We start from the raw sequence: 19,236 nt of genomic DNA on the forward strand, positions 1-19,236 counted from the left end.
ATGGAAATCCAGTTTATCATGGACGTCCAGTTTACCATGGAAGTCCAGTTTACCATGGAAATCCAGTTTACCATGGGAGTCCATTTAACCATGGAAGTCCAGTTTACCGTAAAAATCCAGTTCACCATGGAAGTCCAGTTCACCATGGTAGTCCAGTTTACCATGGAAGTCCAGTTTACCATGAAAATCCAGTTTACCATGGAAGTCCAGGTCACCATGGAAGTCCAGTTTACCATTGAAATCCAGTTTACCATGGACGTCCAGTTTACCATGGGAGTCCATTTTACCATGGAAGTCCAGTTTACCATAAAAATCCAGTTCACCATGGAAGTCCAGTTCACAATGGTAGTCCAGTTTACCATGGAAGTCCAGTTTACCATGAAAATCCAGTTTACCATGGAAGTCCAGGTCACCATGGAAGTCCAGTTTACCATTGAAATCCAGTTTGCCATGGACGTCCAGTTTATCGTGGTAGTCCAGTTTAGCATGGAAATCCAGTTTACCATGCGAGTCCAGTTTACGATCTAAATCCAGTTCACCATGGAGGTCCAGTTTACCATGGAAGTCCATTTTACCATGGAAGTCAAGTTTACCATAAAAATCCAGTTCACCATGAAAGTCCATTTCACAATGGTAGTCCAGTTTACCATGGAAGTCCAGTTTACCATGAAAATCCAGTTTACCATGGAAGTCCAGGTCACCATAGAAGTCCAGTTTACCATTGAAATCCAGTTCACCATGGACGTCCAGTTTACCATGGGAGTCCATTTTACCATGGAAGTCCAGTTTACCATAAAAATCCAGTTCACCATGGAAGTCTAGTTCACAATGGTAGGCCAGTTTACCATGAAAATCCAGTTTACCATGGAAGTCCAGGTCACCATGGAAGTCCAGTTTACCATTGAAATCCAGTTTACGATTGAAATTCAGTTTACCATTGACGTCCAGTTTACCATGGAAGTCCAGTTTACCATGGAAGTCCAGTTTACCATGGAAATCCAGTTTACCATGGGAGTCCATTTAACCATGGAAGTCCAGTTTACCGTAAAAATCCAGTTCACCATGGATGTCCAGTTCACCATGGTAGTCCAGTTTACCATGGAAGTCCAGTTTACCATGAAAATCCAGTTTACCATGAAAATCCAGTTTACCATGGAAGTCCAGGTCACCATGGAAGTCCAGTTTACCATTGAAATCCAGTTTACCATGGACGTCCAGTTTACCATGGGAGTCCATTTTACCATGGAAGTCCAGTTTACCATAAAAATCCAGTTCACCATGGAAGTCCAGTTCACAATGGTAGTCCAGTTTACCATGGAAGTCCAGTTTACCATGGAAATCCAGTTTACTATGGGAGTCCAGTTTACCATGGAAGTCCAGGCAATCATGGAAGTCAAATTTACCATGGAAATCCAGTTTACCATGGAAATCCAGTTTACCATGGAAGTCCAGTTTACCATGAAAATCCAGTTTACCATGGAAATCCAGTTCACCATGGAAGTCCAGTTCACCATGGTAGTCCAGTTTACCATGAAAATCCAGTTTACCATGGAAGTCCAGGTCACCATGGAAGTCCAGTTTCCCATTGAAATCCAGTTTACCATGGACGTCCAATTTACCATGGAAGTCCAGTTCACCATGGAAGTCCAGTTCACAATGGTAGGCCAGTTTACCATGAAAATCCAGTTTACCATGGAAGTCCAGTTTACCATGGAAATCCAGTTTACCATGCGAGTCCAGTTTACGATGTAAATCCAGTTCACCATGAAGGTCCAGTTTACCATGGAAGTCCAGTTCACCATGAAAGTCCAGTTTACCATAAAAATCCAGTTCACCATGGAAGTCCAGTTCACCATGGTAGTCCAGTTTACCATGAAAATCCAGTTTACCATGGAAGTCCAGGTCACCATGGAAGTCCAGTTTACCATTGAAATCCAGTTTACCATGGACGTCCAATTTACCATGGAAGTCCAGTTTACCATGGAAGTCCAGGTCACCATGGAAATCCAGTTTACCATGGACGTCCAGTTTACCATGGAAGTCCAGTTTACCATGGAAATCCAGTTTACTATGGGAGTCCATTTAACCATGGAAGTCCAGTTTACCGTAAAAATCCAGTTCACCATGGATGTCCAGTTCACCATGGTAGTCCAGTTTACCATGGAAGTCCAGTTTACCATGAAAATCCAGTTTACCATGAAAATCCAGTTTACCATGGAAGTCCAGGTCACCATGGAAGTCCAGTTTCCCATTGAAATCCAGTTTACCATGGACGTCCAATTTACCATGGAAGTCCAGTTCACCATGGAAGTCCAGTTCACAATGGTAGGCCAGTTTACCATGAAAATCCAGTTTACCATGGAAGTCCAGTTTACCATGGAAATCCAGTTTACCATGCGAGTCCAGTTTACGATGTAAATCCAGTTCACCATGAAGGTCCAGTTTACCATGGAAGTCCAGTTCACCATGAAAGTCCAGTTTACCATAAAAATCCAGTTCACCATGGAAGTCCAGTTCACCATGGTAGTCCAGTTTACCATGAAAATCCAGTTTACCATGGAAGTCCAGGTCACCATGGAAGTCCAGTTTACCATTGAAATCCAGTTTACCATGGACGTCCAATTTACCATGGAAGTCCAGTTTACCATGGAAGTCCAGGTCACCATGGAAATCCAGTTTACCATGGACGTCCAGTTTACCATGGAAGTCCAGTTTACCATGGAAATCCAGTTTACTATGGGAGTCCATTTAACCATGGAAGTCCAGTTTACCGTAAAAATCCAGTTCACCATGGATGTCCAGTTCACCATGGTAGTCCAGTTTACCATGGAAGTCCAGTTTACCATGAAAATCCAGTTTACCATGAAAATCCAGTTTACCATGGAAGTCCAGGTCACCATGGAAGTCCAGTTTACCATTGAAATCCAGTTTACCATGGACGTCCAGTTTACCATGGGAGTCCATTTTACCAGGGAAGTCCAGTTTACCATAAAAATCCAGTTCACCATGGAAGTCCAGTTCACAATGGTAGTCCAGTTTACCATGGAAGTCCAGTTTACCATGGAAATCCAGTTTACTATGGGAGTACAGTTTACCATGAAAGTCCAGGCAATCATGGAAGTCAAATTTACCATGGAAATCCAGTTTACCATGGAAATCCAGTTTACCATGGAAGTCCAGTTTACCATGAAAATCCAGTTTAACATGAAAATCCAGTTCACCATGGAAGTCCAGTTCACCATGGTAGTCCAGTTTACCATGAAAATCCAGTTTACCATGGAAGTCCAGGTCACCATGGAAGTCCAGTTTCCCATTGAAATCCAGTTTACCATGGACGTCCAATTTACCATGGAAGTCCAGTTTACCATGGGAGTCCAGTTTTTCATGGGAGTCCAGTTTACCATGGAAATCCAGGTCACCATGGAAATCCAGTTTACCATGGACGTCCAGTTTACCATGGAAGTCCAGTTTACCATGGAAATCCAGTTTACCATGGGAGTCCAGTTTACCATGGAAGTCCAGTTTACCATGGAAATCCAGTTTACCATGGGAGTCCAGTTTACCATGGAAGTCCAGGCCATCATGGAAGTCAAATTTACCATGGAAATCCAGTTTACCATGGAAATCCAGTTTACCTTGGAAGTCCAGTTTACCATGAAAATCCAGTTTACCATGGAAATCCAGTTCACCATGGAAGTCCAGTTCACCATGGTAGTCCAGTTTACCATGAAAATCCAGTTTACCATGGAAGTCCAGGTCACCATGGAAGTCCAGTTTCCCATTGAAATCCAGTTTACCATGGACGTCCAATTTACCATGGAAGTCCAGTTTACCATGGAAATCCAGTTTATCATGCGAGTCCAGTTTACGATGTAAATACAGTTCACCATAGAGGTCCAGTTTACCATGGAAGTCCATTTTACCATGGAAGTTCAGTTTACCATAAAAATCCAGTTCACCATGGAAGTCCGTTCACCATAGTAGTCCAGTTTACCCTGGAAGTCCAGTTTACCATGAAAATCTAGTTTACCATGGAAGTCCAGGTCACCACGCAAGTCCAGTTTACCATTAAAATCCAGTTTACCATGGACGTCCAGTTTACCATGGAAGTCCAGTTTACCATGGAAATCCAGTTTACCATGGGAGTTCAGTTCACCATGGAGTCCCGTTTACCATGGAAATCCTGTTTACCATGGGAGTCCATTTTACCATGGAAGTCCAGGTCACCATGGAAATCCAGTTTACCATGGACGTCCAGTTTACCATGGAAGTCCAGTTTACCATGGAAGTCCAGTTTACCCTGGAAGTGCAGTTTACCATGAAAATCCAGTTTACCATGGAAGTCCAGGTCACCATGCAAGTCCAGTTTACCATTAAAATCCAGTTTACCATGGAAATCCAGTTTACCATCGGAGTTCAGTTCACCATGGAGTCCCGTTTACCATGGAAATCCAGTTTACCATGGGAGTCCATTTTACCATGGAAGTCCAGGTCACCATGGAAATCCAGTTTACCATGGACGTCCAGTTTACCATGGAAGTCTAGTTCACAATGGTAGTCCAGTTTACCATGAAAATCCAGTTTACCATGCGAGTCCAGTTTACGATGTAAATCCAGTTCACCATGGAGGTCCAGTTTACCATGGGAGTCCATTTTACCACGGAAGTCAAGTTTACCATAAAAATCCAGTTCACCATGAAAGTCCAGTTCACCATGGCAGTCCAGTTTACCATGGAAGTCCAGTTTACCATGAAAATCCAGTTTACCATGGAAGTCCAGGTCACCATAGAAGTCCAGTTTACCAATGAAATCCAGTTTACCATGGACGTCCAGTTTACCATGGGAGTCCATTTTACCATGGAAGTCCAGTTTACCATAAAAATCCAGTTCACCATGGAAGTCTAGTTCACAATGGTAGTCCAATTTACCATGAAAATCCAGTTTACCATGGAAGTCCAGGTCACCATGGAAGTCCAGTTTACCATGGAAATCCAGTTTACCATGCGAGTCCAGTTTATGATGTAAATCCAGTTCACCATGAAGGTCCAGTTTACCATGGAAGTCCAGTTCACCATGAAAGTCCAGTTTACCATAAAAATCCAGTTCACCATGGAAGTCCAGTTCACCATGGTAGTCCAGTTTACCATGAAAATCCATTTACCATGGAAGTCCAGGTCACCATGGAAGTCCAGTTTACCATTGAAATCCAGTTTACCATGGACGTCCAGTTTACCATGGAAGTCCAGTTTACCATGGAAATCCAGTTTACCATGCGAGTCCAGTTTACGATGGTAATCCAGTTCACCATTAAGGTCCAGTTTACCATGGAAGTCCAGTTCACCATGAAAGTCCAGTTTACCATAAAAATCCAGTTCACCATGGAAGTCCAGTTCACCATGGTAGTCCAGTTTACCATGGAAGTCCAGTTTACCATGAAAATCCAGTTTACCATGGAAGTCCAGTTTACCATGGAAATCCAGTTTACAATGGGAGTTCAGTTCACCATGGAGTCCAGTTTACCATGGAAGTCCAGTTTACCATGGAAATCCAGTTTACCATGCGAGTCCAGTTTACGATGGAAATCCAGTTCACCATGGACGTCCAGTTTACCATGGAAGTCCAGTTCACTATGGAAATCTACTTTACCATGGGAGTCCAGTTTACCATGGAAGTCCAGTTTACCATGGGAGTCCAGTTTACCATGGAAATCCAGTTTACCATGGAAATCCAGTTTACCATGGGAGTCCAGTTTACCATGGAAGTCCAGTTTACCATGGGAGTCTAATTTACCATGGAAAACCAGTTTACCATGCGAGTCCAGTTTACGATGGAAATCCAGTTCACCATTGACGTCCAGTTTACCATGGAACTCCAGTTCACCATGGAAGTCCAGTTCACCATGGTAGTCCAGTTTACCATGGAAGTCCAGTTTACCATGAAAATCCAGTTTACCATGGAAGTCCAGGTCACCATGGAAGTCCAGTTTACCATTGAAATCCAGTTTGCCATGGACGTCCAGTTTATCGTGGTAGTCCAGTTTTCCATGGAAATCCAGTTTACCATGCGAGTCCAGTTTACGATGTAAATCCAGTTCACCATGGAGGTCCAGTTTACCATGGAAGTCCATTTTACCATGGAAGTCAAGTTTACCATAAAAATCCAGTTCACCATGGAAGTCCAGTTCACAATGGTAGTCCAGTTTACCATGGAAGTCCAGTTTACCATGAAAATCCAGTTTACCATAAAAATCCAGTTCACCATGGAAGTCCAGTTCACCATGGACGTCCAGTTTACCATGGGAGTCCATTTTACCATGGAAGTCCAGTTTACCATAAAAATCCAGTTCACCATGGAAGTCTAGTTCACAATGGTAGGCCAGTTTACCATGAAAATCCAGTTTACCATGGAAGTCCAGGTCACCATGGAAGTCCAGTTTACCATTGAAATCCAGTTTACGATTGAAATTCAGTTTACCATTGACGTCCAGTTTACCATGGAAGTCCAGTTTACCATGGAAATCCAGTTTACCATGCGAGTCCAGTTTACGATGTAAATCCAGTTCACTATGAAGGTCCAGTTTACCATGGAAGTCCAGTTCACCATGAAAGTCCAGTTTACCATAAAAATCCAGTTCACCATGGAAGTCCAGTTCACCATGGTAGTCCAGTTTACCATGAAAATCCAGTTTACCATGGAAGTCCAGGTCACCATGGAAGTCCAGTTTACCATTGAAATCCAGTTTACCATGGACGTCCAATTTACCATGGAAGTCCAGTTTACCATGGAAGTCCAGGTCACCATGGAAATCCAGTTTACCATGGACGTCCAGTTTACCATGGAAGTCCAGTTTACCATGGAAATCCAGTTTACCATGGGAGTCCATTTAACCATGGAAGTCCAGTTTACCGTAAAAATCCAGTTCACCATGGATGTCCAGTTCACCATGGTAGTCCAGTTTACCATGGAATTCCAGTTTACCATGAAAATCCAGTTTACCATGGAAGTCCAGGTCACCATGGAAGTCCAGTTTACCATTGAAATCCAGTTTACCATGGACGTCCAGTTTACCATGGGAGTCCATTTTACCATGGAAGTCCAGTTTACCATAAAAATCCAGTTCACCATGGAAGTCCAGTTCACAATGGTAGTCCAGTTTACCATGGAAGTCCAGTTTACCATGAAAATCCAGTTTACCATGGAAGTCCAGGTCACCATGGAAGTCCAGTTTACCATTGAAATCCAGTTTGCCATGGACGTCCAGTTTATCGTGGTAGTCCAGTTTACGATGTAAATCCAGTTCACCATGGAGGTCCAGTTTACCATGGAAGTCCATTTTACCATGGAAGTCAAGTTTACCATAAAAATCCAGTTCACCATGGAAGTCCATTTCACAATGGTAGTCCAGTTTACCATGGAAGTCCAGTTTACCATGAAAATCCAGTTTACCATGGAAGTCCAGGTCACCATAGAAGTCCAGTTTACCATTGAAATCCAGTTCACCATGGACGTCCAGTTTACCATGGGAGTCCATTTTACCATGGAAGTCCAGTTTACCATAAAAATCCAGTTCACCATGGAAGTCTAGTTCACAATGGTAGGCCAGTTTACCATGAAAATCCAGTTTACCATGGAAGTCCAGGTCACCATGGAAGTACAGTTTACCATTGAAATCCAGTTTACGATTGAAATTCAGTTTACCATTGACGTCCAGTTTACCATGGAAGTCCAGTTTACCATGGAAATACAGTTTACCATGCGAGTCCAGTTTACGATGTAAATCCAGTTCACCATGAAGGTCCAGTTTACCATGGAAGTCCAGTTCACCATGAAAGTCCAGTTTACCATAAAAATCCAGTTCACCATGGAAGTCCAGTTCACCATGGTAGTCCAGTTTTCCATGAAAATCCAGTTTACCATGGAAATCCAGGTCACCATGGAAGTCCAGTTTACCATTGAAATCCAGTTTACCATGGACGTCCAATTTACCATGGAAGTCCAGTTTACCATGGAAGTCCAGGTCACCATGGAAATCCAGTTTACCATGGACATCCAGTTTACCATGGAAGTCCAGTTTACCATGGAAATCCATTTTACCATGGGAGTCCATTTAACCCTGGAAGTCCAGTTTACCGTAAAAATCCAGTTCACCATGGATGTCCAGTTCACCATGGTAGTACAGTTTACCATGGAAGTCCAGTTTACCATTAAAATCCAGTTTACCATGGAAGTCCAGGTCACCATGGAAGTCCAGTTTACCATTGAAATCCAGTTTACCATGGACGTCCAGTTTACCATGGGAGTCCATTTTACCATGGAAGTCCAGTTTACCATAAAAATCCAGTTCACCATGGAAGTCCAGTTCACAATGGTAGTCCAGTTTACCATGGAAGTCCAGTTTACCATGAAAATCCAGTTTACCATGGAAGTCCAGGTCACCATGGAAGTCCAGTTTACCATTGAAATCCAGTTTACCATGGAAGTCCAGTTTACCATGGAAGTCCAGTTTACCATGAAAATAGAGTTTACCATGGATGTCCAGTTCACCATGGAAGTCCAGTTCACCATGGTAGTCCAATTTACTATGGAAGTCCAGTTTACCATGAAAATCCAGTTTACCATGGAAGTCCAGGTCACCATGGAAGTCCAGTTTACCATTGAAATCCAGTTTACCATGGACGTCCAATTTACCATGGAAGTCCAGTTTACCATGGAAATCCAGTTTACCATGGGAGTTCAGTTCACCATGGAGTCCCGTTTACCATGGAAATCCAGTTTAACATGGACGTCCAGTTTACCATGGAAGTCCAGTTTACCATGGAAATCCAGTTTACCTTGGAAGTCCAGTTTACCATGGGAGTCCAGTTTACCATGGGAGTCCAGTTTACCATGGAAATCCAGGTCACCATGGAAGTCCAGTTTACCATTGAAATCCAGTTTACCATGGACGTCCAATTTACCATGGAAGTCCAGTTTACCATGGAAATCCAGTTTACCATGGGAGTTCAGTTCACCATGGAGTCCCGTTTACCATGGAAATCCAGTTTACCATGGACGTCCAGTTTACCATGGAAGTCCAGTTTACCATGGAAATCCAGTTTACCTTGGAAGTCCAGTTTACCATGGGAGTCCAGTTTACCATGGGAGTCCAGTTTACCATGGAAATCCAGTTTACCATTGAAGTCCAGTTTACCATGGAAATCCAGTTTACCATGGGAGTCCAGTTTACTATGGAAGTCCAGTTTACCATGGAAATCCAGTTTACTATTGGAGTCCAGTTTACCATGGAAGTCCAGGCAATCATGGAAGTCAAATTTACCATGGAAATCCAGTTTACTATGGAAATCCAGTTTACCATGGAAGTCCAGTTTACCATGAAAATCCAGTTTACCATGGAAATCCAATTCACCATGGAAGTCCAGTTCACCATGCTAGTCCAGTTTACCATGAAAATCCAGTTTACCATGGAAGTCCAGGTCACCATGGAAGTCCAGTTTACCATTGAAATCCAGTTTACGATTGAAATTCAGTTTACCATTGACGTCCAGTTTACCATGGAAGTCCAGTTTACCATGGAAATCCAGTTTACCATGCGAGTCCAGTTTACGATGTAAATCCAGTTCACCATGAAGGTCCAGTTTACCATGGAAGTCCAGTTCACCATGAAAGTCCAGTTTACCATAAAAATCCAGTTCACCATGGAAGTCCAGTTCACCATGGTAGTCCAGTTTACCATGAAAATCCAGTTTACCATGGAAGTCCAGGTCACCATGGAAGTCCAGTTTACCATTGAAATCCAGTTTACCATGGACGTCCAATTTACCATGGAAGTCCAGTTTACCATGGAAGTCCAGGTCACCATGGAAATCCAGTTTACCATGGACGTCCAGTTTACCATGGAAGTCCAGTTTACCATGGAAATCCAGTTTACCATGGGAGTCCATTTAACCATGGAAGTCCAGTTTACCGTAAAAATCCAGTTCACCATGGATGTCCAGTTCACCATGGTAGTCCAGTTTACCATGGAAGTCCAGTTTACCATGAAAATCCAGTTTACCATGGAAGTCCAGGTCACCATGGAAGTCCAGTTTACCATTGAAATCCAGTTTACCATGGACGTCCAGTTTACCATGGGAGTCCATTTTACCATGGAAGTCCAGTTTACCATAAAAATCCAGTTCACCATGGAAGTCCAGTTCACAATGGTAGTCCAGTTTACCATGGAAGTCCAGTTTACCATGAAAATCCAGTTTACCATGGAAGTCCAGGTCACCATGGAAGTCCAGTTTACCATTGAAATCCAGTTTGCCATGGACGTCCAGTTTATCGTGGTAGTCCAGTTTACGATGTAAATCCAGTTCACCATGGAGGTCCAGTTTACCATGGAAGTCCATTTTACCATGGAAGTCAAGTTTACCATAAAAATCCAGTTCACCATGGAAGTCCATTTCACAATGGTAGTCCAGTTTACCATGGAAGTCCAGTTTACCATGAAAATCCAGTTTACCATGGAAGTCCAGGTCACCATAGAAGTCCAGTTTACCATTGAAATCCAGTTCACCATGGACGTCCAGTTTACCATGGGAGTCCATTTTACCATGGAAGTCCAGTTTACCATAAAAATCCAGTTCACCATGGAAGTCTAGTTCACAATGGTAGGCCAGTTTACCATGAAAATCCAGTTTACCATGGAAGTCCAGGTCACCATGGAAGTACAGTTTACCATTGAAATCCAGTTTACGATTGAAATTCAGTTTACCATTGACGTCCAGTTTACCATGGAAGTCCAGTTTACCATGGAAATACAGTTTACCATGCGAGTCCAGTTTACGATGTAAATCCAGTTCACCATGAAGGTCCAGTTTACCATGGAAGTCCAGTTCACCATGAAAGTCCAGTTTACCATAAAAATCCAGTTCACCATGGAAGTCCAGTTCACCATGGTAGTCCAGTTTTCCATGAAAATCCAGTTTACCATGGAAATCCAGGTCACCATGGAAGTCCAGTTTACCATTGAAATCCAGTTTACCATGGACGTCCAATTTACCATGGAAGTCCAGTTTACCATGGAAGTCCAGGTCACCATGGAAATCCAGTTTACCATGGACATCCAGTTTACCATGGAAGTCCAGTTTACCATGGAAATCCATTTTACCATGGGAGTCCATTTAACCATGGAAGTCCAGTTTACCGTAAAAATCCAGTTCACCATGGATGTCCAGTTCACCATGGTAGTCCAGTTTACCATGGAAGTCCAGTTTACCATTAAAATCCAGTTTACCATGGAAGTCCAGGTCACCATGGAAGTCCAGTTTACCATTGAAATCCAGTTTACCATGGACGTCCAGTTTACCATGGGAGTCCATTTTACCATGGAAGTCCAGTTTACCATAAAAATCCAGTTCACCATGGAAGTCCAGTTCACAATGGTAGTCCAGTTTACCATGGAAGTCCAGTTTACCATGAAAATCCAGTTTACCATGGAAGTCCAGGTCACCATGGAAGTCCAGTTTACCATTGAAATCCAGTTTACCATGGAAGTCCAGTTTACCATGGAAGTCCAGTTTACCATGAAAATAGAGTTTACCATGGATGTCCAGTTCACCATGGAAGTCCAGTTCACCATGGTAGTCCAATTTACTATGGAAGTCCAGTTTACCATGAAAATCCAGTTTACCATGGAAGTCCATTTCACAATGGTAGTCCAGTTTACCATGGAAGTCCAGTTTACCATGAAAATCCAGTTTACCATGGAAGTCCAGGTCACCATAGAAGTCCAGTTTACCATTGAAATCCAGTTCACCATGGACGTCCAGTTTACCATGGGAGTCCATTTTACCATGGAAGTCCAGTTTACCATAAAAATCCAGTTCACCATGGAAGTCTAGTTCACAATGGTAGGCCAGTTTACCATGAAAATCCAGTTTACCATGGAAGTCCAGGTCACCATGGAAGTACAGTTTACCATTGAAATCCAGTTTACGATTGAAATTCAGTTTACCATTGACGTCCAGTTTACCATGGAAGTCCAGTTTACCATGGAAATACAGTTTACCATGCGAGTCCAGTTTAGGATGTAAATCCAGTTCACCATGAAGGTCCAGTTTACCATGGAAGTCCAGTTCACCATGAAAGTCCAGTTTACCATAAAAATCCAGTTCACCATGGAAGTCCAGTTCACCATGGTAGTCCAGTTTTCCATGAAAATCCAGTTTACCATGGAAATCCAGGTCACCATGGAAGTCCAGTTTACCATTGAAATCCAGTTTACCATGGACGTCCAATTTACCATGGAAGTCCAGTTTATCATGGAAGTCCAGGTCACCATGGAAATCCAGTTTACCATGGACATCCAGTTTACCATGGAAGTCCAGTTTACCATGGAAATCCATTTTACCATGGGAGTCCATTTAACCATGGAAGTCCAGTTTACCGTAAAAATCCAGTTCACCATGGATGTCCAGTTCACCATGGTAGTCCAGTTTACCATGGAAGTCCAGTTTACCATTAAAATCCAGTTTACCATGGAAGTCCAGGTCACCATGGAAGTCCAGTTTACCATTGAAATCCAGTTTACCATGGACGTCCAGTTTACCATGGGAGTCCATTTTACCATGGAAGTCCAGTTTACCATAAAAATCCAGTTCACCATGGAAGTCCAGTTCACAATGGTAGTCCAGTTTACCATGGAAGTCCAGTTTACCATGAAAATCTAGTTTACCATGGAAGTCCAGGTCACCATGGAAGTCCAGTTTACCATTGAAATCCAGTTTACCATGGAAGTCCAGTTTACCATGGAAGTCCAGTTTACCATGAAAATAGAGTTTACCATGGATGTCCAGTTCACCATGGAAGTCCAGTTCACCATGGTAGTCCAATTTACTATGGAAGTCCAGTTTACCATGAAAATCCAGTTTACCATGGAAGTCCAGGTCACCATGGAAGTCCAGTTTACCATTGAAATCCAGTTTACCATGGACGTTCAATTTACCATGGAAGTCCAGTTTACCATGGAAATCCAGTTTACCATGGGAGTTCAGTTCACCATGGAGTCCCGTTTACCATGGAAATCCAGTTTAACATGGACGTCCAGTTTACCATGGAAGTCCAGTTTACCATGGAAATCCAGTTTACCATGGGAGTCCAGTTTACCATGGGAGTCCAGTTTACCATGGAAATCCAGGTCACCATGGAAGTCCAGTTTACCATTGAAATCCAGTTTACCATGGACGTCCAATTTACCATGGAAGTCCAGTTTACCATGGAAATCCAGTTTACCATGGGAGTTCAGTTCACCATGGAGTCCCGTTTACCATGGAAATCCAGTTTACCATGGACGTCCAGTTTACCATGGAAGTCCAGTTTACCATGGAAATCCAGTTTACCTTGGAAGTCCAGTTTACCATGGGAGTCCAGTTTACCATGGGAGTCCAGTTTACCATGGAAATCCAGTTTACCATTGAAGTCCAGTTTACCATGGAAATCCAGTTTACCATGGGAGTCCAGTTTACTATGGAAGTCCAGTTTACCATGGAAATCCAGTTTACTATTGGAGTCCAGTTTACCATGGAAGTCCAGGCAATCATGGAAGTCAAATTTACCATGGAAATCCAGTTTACTATGGAAATCCAGTTTACCATGGAAGTCCAGTTTACCATGAAAATCCAATTTACCATGGAAATCCAATTCACCATGGAAGTCCAGTTCACCATGGTAGTCCAGTTTACCATGAAAATCCAGTTTACCATGGAAGTCCAGGTCACCATGGAAGTCCAGTTTCCCATTGAAATCCAGTTTACCATGGACGTCCAATTTACCATGGAAGTCCAGTTTACCATGGGAGTCCAGTTTTTCATGGGAGTCCAGTTTACCATGGAAATCCAGGTCACCATGGAAATCCAGTTTACCATGGACGTCCAGTTTACCATGGAAGTCCAGTTTACCATGGAAATCCAGTTTACCATGGGAGTCCAGTTTACCATGGAAGTCCAGTTTACCATGGAAATCCAGTTTACCATGGAAGTCCAGGCCATCATGGAAGTCAAATTTACCATGGAAATCCAGTTTACCATGGAAATCCAGTTTACCATGGAAGTCCAGTTTACCATGAAAATCTAGTTTACCATGGAAATCCAGTTCACCATGGAAGTCCAGTTCACCATGGTAGTCCAATTTATCATGAAAATCCAGTTTACCATGGAAGTCCAGGTCACCATGGAAGTCCAGTTTCCCATTGAAATCCAGTTTACCATGGACGTCCAATTTACCATGGAAGTCCAGTTTACCATGGAAATCCAGTTTATCATGCGAGTCCAGTTTACGATGTAAATACAGTTCACCATAGAGGTCCAGTTTACCATGGAAGTCCATTTTACCATGGAAGTTCAGTTTACCATAAAAATCCAGTTCACCATGGAAGTCCGTTCACCATAGTAGTCCAGTTTACCCTGGAAGTCCAGTTTACCATGAAAATCTAGTTTACCATGGAAGTCCAGGTCACCACGCAAGTTCAGTTTACCATTAAAATCCAGTTTACCATGGACGTCCAGTTTACCATGGAAGTCCAGTTTACCATGGAAATCCAGTTTACCATGGGAGTTCAGTTCACCATGGAGTCCCGTTTACCATGGAAATCCAGTTTACCATGGGAGTCCATTTTACCATGGAAGTCCAGGTCACCATGGAAATCCAGTTTACCATGGACGTCCAGTTTACCATGGAAGTCCAGTTTACCATGGAAATCCAGTTTACGATGGAAGTCCAGTTTACCATGGAAGTCCAGTTTACCCTGGAAGTCCAGTTTACCATGAAAATCCAGTTTACCATGGAAGTCCAGGTCACCATGCAAGTCCAGTTTACCATTAAAATCCAGTTTACCATGGACGTCCAGTTTACCATGGAAGTCCAGTTTACCATGGAAATCCAGTTCACCATCGGAGTTCAGTTCACCATGGAGTCCCGTTTACCATGGAAATCCAGTTTACCATGGGAGTCCATTTTACCATGGAAGTCCAGGTCACCATGGAAATCCAGTTTACCATGGACGTCCAGTTTACCATGGAAGTCCAGTTTACCATGGAAATCCAGATTACCATGGAAGTCCAGTTTACCATGAAAATCCAGTTTACCATGGAAGTCCAGTTTACCATGAAAATCCAGTTTACCATGGAAGTCCAGTTCACCATGGAAATCCAGTTTACCATGGACGTCCAGTTTACCATGGAAGTCAAGTTTACCATGGAAATCCAGTTTACCATGGAAGTCCAGTTTACTATGAAAATCCAGTTTACCATGGAAGTCCAGTTTACCAAGAAAATCAAGTTTACCATGGAAGTCCAGTTCACCATGGTAGTCCGTTCACCATAGTAGTCCAGTTTACCCTGGAAGTCCAGTTTACCATGAAAATCTAGTTTACCATGGAAGTCCAGGTCACCACGCAAGTTCAGTTTACCATTAAAATCCAGTTTACCATGGACGTCCAGTTTACCATGGAAGTCCAGTTTACCATGGAAATCCAGTTTACCATGGGAGTTCAGTTCACCATGGAGTCCCGTTTACCATGGAAATCCAGTTTACCATGGGAGTCCATTTTACCATGGAAGTCCAGGTCACCATGGAAATCCAGTTTACCATGGACGTCCAGTTTACCATGGAAGTCCAGTTTACCATGGAAATCCAGTTTACCATGGAAGTCCAGTTTACCATGGAAGTCCAGTTTACCCTGGAAGTCCAGTTTACCATGAAAATCCAGTTTACCATGGAAGTCCAGGTCACCATGCAAGTCCAGTTTACCATTAAAATCCAGTTTACCATGGACGTCCAGTTTACCATGGAAGTCCAGTTTACCATGGAAATCCAGTTCACCATCGGAGTTCAGTTCACCATGGAGTCCCGTTTACCATGGAAATCCAGTTTACCATCGGAGTTCATTTTACCATGGAAGTCCAGGTCACCATGGAAATCCAGTTTACCATGGACGTCCAGTTTACCATGGAAGTCCAGTTTACCATGGAAATCCAGATTACCATGGAAGTCCAGTTTACCATGAAAATCCAGTTTACCATGGAAGTCCAGTTTACCATGAAAATCCAGTTTACCATGGAAGTCCAGTTCACCATGGAAATCCAGTTTACCATGGACGTCCAGTTTACCATGGAAGTCAAGTTTACCATGGAAATCCAGTTTACCATGGAAGTCCAGTTTACCATGAAAATCCAGCTTACCATGGAAGTCCAGTTTACCAAGAAAATCCAGTTTACCATGGAAGTCCAATTCACCATGGTAGTCCAGTTTACCATGAAAATCCAGTTTACCATGGAAGTCCAGGTCACCATGGAAGTCCAGTTTCCCATTGAAATCCAGTTTACCATGGACGTCCAATTTACCATGGAAGTCCAGTTTACCATGGAAATCCAGTTTACCATGCGAGTCCAGTTTACGATGTAAATACAGTTCACCATAGAGGTCCAGTTTACCATGGAAGTCCATTTTACCATGGAAGTTCAGTTTACCATAAAAATCCTGTTCACCATGGAAGTCCGTTTACCATAGTAGTCCAGTTTACCCTGGAAGTCCAGTTTACCATGAAAATCCAGTTTACCATGGAAGTCCAGGTCACCATGGAAGTCCAGTTTCCCATTGAAATCCAGTTTACCATGGACGTCCAATTTACCATGGAAGTCCAGTTTACCATGGAAATCCAGTTTACCATTCGAGTCCAGTTTACGATGTAAATACAGTTCACCATAGAGGTCCAGTTTACCATGGAAGTCCAGTTTACCATGGAAGTCCAGTTTACCATGAAAATCCAGTTTACCATGGAAGTCCAGTTTACCATGGGAGTCCAGTTTACCATGGGAGTCCAGTTTACCATGGAAGTCCAGTTTACCATGGGAGTCCAGTTTACCATGGAAATCCACTTTACCATGGGAGTCCAGTTTACCATGGAAATCCACTTTACCATGGGAGTCCAGTTTACCATGGAAGTCCAGGCCATCATGAAAGTCAAATTTACCATGGAAATCCAGTTTACCATGGAAGACCAGTTACTGGATTTTAATGGAAGTCCAGTTTACCATTAAAATCCAGTTTACCATGGAAATCCAGTTCACCATGGAAGTCCAGTTCACCATGGTAGTCCAGTTTACCATGAAAATCCAGTTTACCATGGAAGTCCAGGTCACCATGGAAGTCCAGTTTCCCATTGAAATCCAGTTTACCATGGACGTCCAATTTACCATGGAAGTCCAGTTTACCATGGAAATCCAGTTTACCATGCGAGTCCAGTTTACGATGTAAATACAGTTCACCATAGAGGTCCAGTTTACCATGGAAGTCCATTTTACCATGGAAGTTCAGTTTACCATAAAAATCCAGTTCACCATGGAAGTCCAGGTCACCACGCAAGTCAAGTTTACCATTAAAATCCAGTTTACCATGGACGTCCAGTTTACCATGGAAGTCCAGTTTACCATGGAAATCCAGTTTACCATGGGAGTTCAGTTCACCATGGAGTCCCGTTTACCATGGAAATCCAGTTTACCATGGGAGTCCATTTTACCATGGAAGTCCAGGTCACCATGGAAATCCAGTTTACCATGGACGTCCAGTTTACCATGGAAGTCCAGTTTACCATGGAAATCCAGTTTACCATGGAAGTCCAGGTCACCATGGAAGTCCAGTTTACCATTGAAATCCAGTTTGCCATGGACGTCCAGTTTATCGTGGTAGTCCAGTTTACCATGGAAATCCAGTTTACCATGCGAGTCCAGTTTACGATGTAAATCCAGTTCACCATGGAGGTCCAGTTTACCATGGAAGTCCATTTTGCCATGGAAGTCAAGTTTACCATAAAAATCCAGTTCACCATGGAAGTCCAGTTCACAATGGTAGTCCAGTTTACCATGGAAGTTCAGTTTACCATGAAAATCCAGTTTACCATGGAAGTCCAGGTCACCATAGAAGTCCAGTTTACCATTGAAATCCAGTTCACCATGGACGTCCAGTTTACCATGGGAGTCCATTTTACCATGGAAGTCCAGTTTACCATAAAAATCCAGTTCACCATGGAAGTCTAGTTCACAATGGTAGTCCAGTTTACCATGAAAATCCAGTTTACCATGGAAGTCCAGGTCACCATGGAAGTCCAGTTTACCATTGAAATCCAGTTTACCATGGACGTCCAGTTTACCATGGGAGTCCATTTTACCATGGAAGTCCAGTTTACCATGGAAATCCAATTTACCATGCGAGTCCAGTTTACAATGTAAATCCAGTTCACCATGAAGGTCCAGTTTACCATGGAAGTCCAGTTCACCATGAAAGTCCAGTTTACCATAAAAATCCAGTTCACCATGGAAGTCCAGTTCACCATGGTAGTCCAGTTTACCATGAAAATCCAGTTTACCATGGAAGTCCAGGTCACCATGGAAGTCCAGTTTACCATTGAAATCCAGTTTACCATGGACGTCCAATTTACCATGGAAGTCCAGTTTACCATGGAAGTCCAGGTCACCATGGAAATCCAGTTTACCATGGACGTCCAGTTTACCATGGAAGTCCAGTTTACCATGCAAATCCAGTTTACCATGGGAGTCCATTTTACCATGGAAGTCCAGTTTACTGTAAAAATCCAGTTCACCATGGATGTCCAGTTCACCATGGAAGTCTAGTTCACAATGGTAGTCCAGTTTACCATGAAAATCCAGTTTACCATGGAAGTCCAGGTCACCATGGAAGTCCAGTTTACCATTGAAATCTAGTTTACCATGGACGTCCAGTTTACCATGGGAGTCCATTTTACCATGGAAGTCCAGTTTACCATGGAAATCCAATTTACCATGCGAGTCCAGTTTACGATGTAAATCCAGTTCACCATGAAGGTCCAGTTTACCATGGAAGTCCAGTTCACCATGAAAGTCCAGTTTACCATAAAAATCCTGTTCACCATGGAAGTCCAGTTCACCATGGTAGTCCAGTTTACCATGAAAATCCAGTTTACCATGGAAGTCCAGGTCACCATGGAAGTCCAGTTTACCATTGAAATCCAGTTTACCATGGACGTCCAATTTACCATGGAAGTCCAGTTTACCATGGAAGTCCAGGTCACCATGGAAATCCAGTTTACCATGGACGTCCAGTTTACCATGGAAGTCCAGTTTACCATGGAAATCCAGTTTAACATGGGAGTCCATTTTACCATGGAAGTCCAGTTTACTGTAAAAATCCAGTTCACCATGG

This window comes from Petromyzon marinus, chromosome 47 (genome assembly GCF_048934315.1).
Source record: "Petromyzon marinus isolate PM22_M1 ecotype Great Lakes invasive population chromosome 47, UKy_Petmar_22M1.pri1.0, whole genome shotgun sequence".
NCBI classification, from domain to species: Eukaryota; Metazoa; Chordata; class Hyperoartia; order Petromyzontiformes; family Petromyzontidae; genus Petromyzon; species Petromyzon marinus.